Here is an 8,020-nt window from a genome sequence, read left to right on the forward strand (position 1 = left end):
ATGAAAAAAATAAAGAGAATAGTGAAATGAATCCCATGCACCTGTCACTCAGCTTTACCAATTACGTTTTCTCTTTCTCTCAGTGTCCTCTACCATTATTTCAAAATAATACCATTATTTCAAAAATACATCCTATAGCATGTTTGTGCATAGACCCCAAAGCACCTTTAATCAAGTGTTACTTATCTTCTCTTGGGTTTTAAAAACAACCTTCATTTGTCAAATGTCAGTGAAAATTTGCTACAAAGCCATGTAATTTCAATTAATAAAAATTGTCAACTATCTACTATATATAAAAAAACTTAGCCACTGCAGCAAGAATCTGTGGAGTTTCAGTACTCCTTAAAGACTGCTAACCGATACTCTTTTCTCGTTACTGCCCATGCCCCCACCAGCACAATAACCTGGCACTTCTTCTTTTGAGCCTACTCGGGGTTTTTTAGTGGAAATTAATCTGCAATTCTTGGTTTTCTCTAATTTTAATAACATAGTTATTGCTTATCTACCATCTTTCCTGTCTTCAGAATTTAATTGGTACCTCTTCTACTGTTACAGCCTTTGTACTTTCTTTGTTCTTTATTTATTCTTATATCTCTTCTGTTCCTTTATTTTTTTACCAAATTTCAATAAATAGGTAAGTTCAATAGCTAATTTTTTATGTCCACACTTGAATGTTTAAACTATTTTACTTGAAATTGATACTTAAAGTCAACAGCACGTTCTGTGTGATAATGGTAGGATTCTTATTGGCAAAGAGGAGGGGGATAGAAAAATTAAAGAACGGGAATAAGGAAAGCAGTGCCTATAGGTCTACTAGATTCCCTATTCTGTATCTGGTTTTTTCCTCTATATTAACAAAGCCCTACTCTCCATATTATCTCTGCATTTTTGTTAATACATTGCAATTGGTGAAAAGACGGAGCAAAGAGGAATTGTAACTATTACATATCCCCATGTGCTTTTGCCCTTTTCTGGGACAATGTCATCTACAAAGCATATTTTTCTTTTACACTATTTATAATGAGCATTTTTCTACAACAGAAAGATGTAAGGTAGGAATTCTGTGTGGGTGATAGAAACAATCCACTGCTTAATGCTGAAGGAGGATAATATCTTGACAGAGCAAGCTGAGAGTGGCCTGTGGCTGTATTCAAAGCAGGTGAGACTGTTGAGTGATCTACAGAGATTATCTTATCTCACATTTTGATCTTGCTATATCCCAATTCATCTGTTTACAAGTTATAGAAACCAATGCTAGTAATTTAAGATTATTTTATTTTTTGGCAAGTAAAAATTGTACATATTTATGGCATACAACATGATGTTTTGTAGAATGGCTAAAACAAGGTATTTGACATCTGTATTACCTCACACATCTTTTTTTTGAGTGTGTGGTGAAAATACTTAAATTCTACACTCAGCAATTTTCTTTTTTTTTTTTTTTTTTTTTTTTTTGAGACGGAGTCTCGCTCTGTCGCCCAGGCTGGAGTGCAGTGGCGCGATCTCGGCTCACTGCAAGCTCCGCCTCCTGGGTTTACGCCATTCTCCTGCCTCAGCCTCCTGAGTAGCTGGGACTACAGGCGCCCGCCACTGCGCCTGGCTAATTTTTTGTATTTTTAGTAGAAACGGGGTTTCACCGTGGTCTCGATCTCCTGACCTTGTGATCCGCCCGCCTCGGCCTCCCAAAGTGCTGGGATTACAGGCGTGAGCCACCGCGCCCGGCTACTCAGCAATTTTCAAGGATACAACCTATTGTTATTAACCATAATCACCATGACATATAATAGATCTCTTGAACTTATTTCTTCTGTACACCTAAAGTTTTATGTACTTTGACCAACATTTCCGCATTTCCCAGCCTCTGCTGACCACCATTTTACTCTGATTCTATGAATTTGACTTTGCTAGTTTCTGTATGGTATTTGTCTTTCTGTGCCTGACTTATTTCATTTAACACATTGTCCTCCAGTTTCATGCACGTTGCCACAAATGACAGGATTTTCTTTAAAGAGGCTAATAGTATTCCTTTGTATATATACTATATTTTCTTTATCCATTCATCCACTGGTGAACACTCAGGTTGATTTCATATCTTGGCTATTGTAAATAATGCTGCAATGAACATGGGAGTGAAAATATCTCTTCGATTTACTGATTTCATCTCCTTTAGATGTATGCCACATAGTGGTATTACTGGACCATATGGTAGTTCCACTTTTAATATTTTGAGGAACCTTCACACTGTTTTCAAAAATGGCTGTACTAATTTACATTCCCACCAACAGCATATTAGGGTTCCCTTTCCTCCACATCCTTACTGACACTTATCTTTTGTGTGTTCAATAATAATCATTCTAACAGCTATGAGGTGACATCTCATTGTGGTTTTAAATTGCATTTTCCTGATGATTAGTCATGTTGAGCATTTTTTCATATGCCTGTTGATCACTTGCATGTCTTCTTTTGAGAAAAATCTATTCAGATTCTTTGCCCATATTAAAATCTAATTATTTGTCTTCTTACTATTGATTTTCTTATGTATTTTGGATACTAACACCTCGTCAGATGGATGGTTTGCAAACATATTTTCACATTCCATGGTTTATCTCTTCACTTGGTTGATTGCTTCCTTTGCTGTGAAGAAGATTTTTAGTTTGATATAATTCTATTTGTCTTTTTTTGTTCATATTGCTGGTGCTTTGGGGATCATATCCAGAGAAATTATTGCCCAGACCAATGTCATGGAGCTTTTCTCTATATTTTATTCAGTAGTTTTATAGTTGCAAGTCTTATTTTTAAGTCTTTAATCCATTTTGATCTGATTTTTGCATATGGTATGAGTTGAGGGTCTAATTTCATCCTTCTGCATTTGGATATCCAGTTTTCCCAACACTCTTTATTGAAGAGACTGCCCTTTCCACATCATGGGTTCTTGGCATCTCTGTGGACAATTATTTGACCATAAATGTTTGGGTTTATTTCTGTACTTTCTATTCCATCCCATTGGTTTGTGTGACTATTTTTATGCCAGTACCATGCTGATTTAATTACTATAGTCTTGTAGTACATTTTGAAATCAGAAAATGTGATCATCCCAGTTTTGTCCTTTTTACTCAGGATTGCTTTGGCTATTCTGTGTATTTTACGGCTTCACACAAATTTTAGGATTGATTTTTCTATTTCTGTGAAAAATGCCATTGGAATTTTGATAGGGGTTTCTTTGCATCTGTAGATAGCTTTGGGTACTATGAACATTTGAACAATACTAATTCTTCCAACCCATGAACATGGGCCATCTTTCCATTTATTTATGCCTTCCTCAATGTCTTTCATCAATGCTGTATAGTTTTCAATGTAAAGGTCTTTCACCTCCTTGGTTAAATTTATTCCTAAATATTTTATTTTTTATTTGTAGCCATTGTGAATGGGATTGTTTTCATGGTTTCTTTATCTGATAATTTTTGTTAGTGTATAGATATGCTATTGATTTACATATGTTGATTTTGTATCCTGCAAATGTACTGAATTTGTTTATTCTAATAGCTTTTTAGTGAAGTTCTTTAGGGTTTTCTATATATGAGATTACATTGTCTGTAAACAGAGACAATTTAACTTTTTCATTTCTGACTTGAATGCCTTATATTTCTTCTTCTTGTCTAATTGTTCTGGCTAGGATTTTCAGTACTATGTTAAATAGTTGTGATGAGTGTGGGTATCCTTGTTTTATTTCTGATCTTATCTTACACAAAAAAGCTTTCAACTTTTCACTATTGAATATGGTGCTGGTTACAGGCTTTCAAAAGGTATTTTTGTTGTTGTTGTTGAAATAAATTCCTTCTATACCTAATTTCTTGAAAGTTTTTTTATCATTAAAGATGTCTAACTTTATCAGATGCATTTTCTCCATCAATTGAGATGATCATATGGCTTTTGTACTTCCTTGTTTTAATGTGATATATCACATTTATAAATTTGTGATCATCCTTGCATACCAAAGATAAATTTATTTGATCATGGTAAATGATTCTTCTAATGTGCTGTTAAATTTGGTTTACTAGTATTTTGTTGAAGATTTGTGCATCTCTTCAGATCTATTTATGAAGGATATTGTCCTTTAATTTTCTGATATCCTTATCTGGCTTTGATTTCAGGGTAATACTCAGCCTGGTAAAATCAGTTTGGGAGTTTTCCCTCCTCTTCAACTTTTTGAAAGAGTTTGAGAAGGAATACTGTTCTTTAAATGTTTGGTACAATTCGGCAATGAATCTATCAGGTCCTGAGCTTTTCTTTAATGAAGTACTTTTAACTACTGCTTCAATCTTTTTACTTGTTATTGAACTGTTCAGGTTTTTTATTTCTTCATAATTTAGTTTTGGTAAATTGTATGCGTCTAGGAATTTATCCATTTATTCTCAGTTATCCAATTTGTTGGTGTATTTGTTGGTGTATTTTTCTTAGTGGTCTCTTATGGTTCTTTGTAATTCTGTGGTATCAGTTGTAGCACCCCACTTTCAATTATTTTTACTTGAATCTCCGTCTGTTTTCTAGCTCATCTAGCTATAGGTTTATCAATTTTGTTTACCTTTTTCAAAATGCAACTCTTAGTTTTGTTTATCTTTTTTGTTTTTTCTAGCTTTTATTTCATTTATTTCTAGTTTGAACTTTACTACTCCATCCTTCTACTCAGTTTGGGCTTAGTTTGTTCTTTCTATAGTTTTTTGAGGTGTGATATTAGGTTGTTTATTTGGGCTTTGTCTTCTTTTTTATGCATGCATGTATTGCTAAAAACTTCTCTATTAAAACTGCTTTTTCTGCATCCTATAAGTTTTGTTGTCTTTAGATACTTTTTAAATTTTCCTTTTAGTTTCCTTATGAGTATATTGTTTGATTTCCACATATTTGAATTTTCTGAAATTCCTTCCATTAGTGATTTCTAGTTTCATACAGTTGTAGTCAGAAAAGATACTTGATATAATTTCAGTCATTTTGAATTTGTTAAGACATGTGTTGTAGTCTAATATGGGATCTACCCTGGAGAATGCTCTGTGTGCACTTAAGAAGAATGTGTATTCTACAGATGTTACATGGAATGTTCTGTACATATCTGTTAGGTCCATTTGGTGTAAGAGGCAGTTCAAACCCAATGTTTCTTTGATTTTCTGTCTGAATGATCTGTCCATTGTTGAAAATGGGCTACTAAAACCCCTTAATATTATTGCCTTGTAGTTGATCTCTTTCTTCAGATCTATTAGTATTTCCTTTATATATTTAGGTGCTCCAATGTTGAGTGCCTTTATATTTTTATAATTGTTATATCTTCTTGATGAATTCTATCATTATATAATGACCTTTTTGTCTCATGTTACATATTTTGACTTAATATCTATTTTATCTGATATATAAATATAGCAACTCTCAGGGGACTGAGAGAGATTGCAGCTCCTTTCTTGAAGTGGCTCAACAAAGGCTGTTTCTTGCAGCAGGGGATTAAGCAGCTATATCTCCCTCTCTGTGGGGTTCCCTGGCAGAAGTAGCTGTTGGTTACCTCAGTGGCAAAAGATGCTGGTGTGCTGGTGTCCTCTGTGGAGCAGGTCCCATTGGAAACCATGGCAGTTTTCACCATGTGGCTGATATCAGTAACCTCTGCCTTTCTGTGTTACTAGTAGTCTCCTGGCATCTCAAGTATTCCAATCTCACCAGCAATCTATTCTGTGTAGGTATTCTCCATTTCATTGTTGTTGTTGTTTGGTTGTAGTTGTTGTCATTGTTGTTTTATGGGTTTTTATCACTCCACTGTGTGGCTAAAAATTATTTAATGGGCTCCTGAGCCCTCTCAGGGATGTTTTGATTTGTACATAGCAGTCCCTATATTTGTGGTTTGTGTGTGGAGGGATGAAGGCTGATGTATCCTATTTCATCATCTTAGTGACTTTCTTAGGATTTTTAAAAGGGGAGAATTCATTGAAAAAATAATGGGCAGCTACAGAAAGAAGGTGAGGCTGGAAAACTAGGCTTAGATATGGGCAGGATAAAGGGCTCCTCTGAGATTCTGGAAGGCAAGAACTACTCACCTTCTCTTCCAACCAACATCGTGGGAATAATGGAACTCTAAAAAGTATCCTTGCTTACATTCCTCTGTACAATGGTTATAGTCTATAAAAGAGTCCTCCTGACTGCATGTTTGCAAGGTACCTTCCCTTGGCTGTATCACTTTTAAGAGAGGAAATATCTGGGTGAAGGGACTTCCTGGGAGTTCTTTGTTCCTCCCTTACTTGCTTGTCCTATGGGAAGGCACAGCACTTTGATTACAATGCCACCAGGACTCTACCTCAGGGACAAGGGTAATCCCCATGACGAAACCTGGATGTTGTAAATAAGGGAGAATGGCTGCTGCAAAACCAAAATAACAAATGATTACTCCCTACTCCTTTTTAAGTATAAATCTATTAGTTATCATTGCAAGGATGAGAAAACAGCAGACTTTTATGAATAGAATATGCAATCAGTTGGCTTACTATCTCTCTTCTTTCTTTAAGCCTCTTGTCTCACATAACCTTATCTTCATATGCTGCCAGAATATTACTGTCCTGTTTTCCATAAGAGCAAACCTCCCTCTTGGTGCAGTCTCTATGTAGTTCCAACTCTACCTGATGCTCTGCAGTACTCCCTGAAGTACCCTGCAGTTAGAATGTTTGTTCATTATAGTCATCATTGAAAATATGTGACCATGAACAAGTAGTGCTATAAAGCAGTCTACGTAATATTCTATCACTCTTCATTGTGTTTATTTTTTAATAAAAAGCACAATATTCAAAATTTCAAAGAAAAGATATATGCTAAATCTATGTCCCCCAAAAAGGCATTTCCAAGTGTGAACAGCAATTCATAATTTTAAAAAACCCTCATATTTGCACTGTAGATATACCCTCTTATTTTATTGTCAGAACAACCATGCAAGGTTGGTATATTGATTAATGAAGAAATAAAGAAAATGAAGCAGAGAAAGTAAGCAACTTGCTCAAGAATGTGCTAAGAGTAAACAGAACAGGAGGAGTCAAGTCTACTGTTTGGAAAGTGAATTTGATGTTTTTTCATCACAGTAGTGAAGAGACAATGGATGGGAGTGGAATAAGGTGAATGGGGAAGTGGGTATACTAGGGTCACCACTTGAGGTCTTAATTCCAAGCTATACATTGTATTCATTCATTCAATATTTACTGAGTCCCTACTATGTGCCACTCACTACTCTAAGTACTAATGGCATAACAGTAAACTGACAAATTTCTTCTCTCAAATATATATATCAAATATATATTTGTTTTATATGTATGTATTTCTTACATACATATATGTTACATATTTATATTCATACATACTACATATGTAAGAAATCGGCACTTTTATCCCGAGATATGTAATTTTTAAAATTTAATGTGTTATGTTAAATGGTGATTGTGTGCTATTTAAATAAAAAACAGGAAGGAAGCTGGGGAATGTTTAATTGGTGGATTGGGAGCAGTATGCAATTTTAAGTAAAGTGGTCTAAGAAGGCTGCACTGAGAAAGTAGCATTCGATTAATGGCCTGAGAAAGGTGACTTGATGAGCCACACAGTTGTCTGGGGAAGAGCATTCTAGATAGTGGGAACAGCAGGGGCAAAGACTCTGAGCAGGTACTTGCTAAAGTGTTTGAGTAACAGCAGAGAGGCAGAATCAAAGTGAGTAAGTGGAGAGTATAAGATGAGGTCACAAATATCATCAGGGTCTACACGACATAAAGTCCAAAGACACCATTTTACAAATTTTGGTTTCTATTCTGAATGAGATGGGAATATTGGAGGGACTTCAGTAGTAAATAATATGATTTGACATTTTTAAGGTCCACTCTGGTTGTTGTGTACAAATAACTGACTGCAGTGGGGAAAATAATAGAATCAGGGAGAAATTTAGGAGGCTAATGCAGTCATCCAGAAGAAAGAAGGTGGTGTCAAATCAGGACAGAAGCAGAGATGTTGAAAAGTG

This window comes from Macaca mulatta, chromosome 17, assembly GCF_049350105.2.
Source record: "Macaca mulatta isolate MMU2019108-1 chromosome 17, T2T-MMU8v2.0, whole genome shotgun sequence".
Lineage (NCBI taxonomy): Eukaryota > Metazoa > Chordata > Mammalia > Primates > Cercopithecidae > Macaca > Macaca mulatta.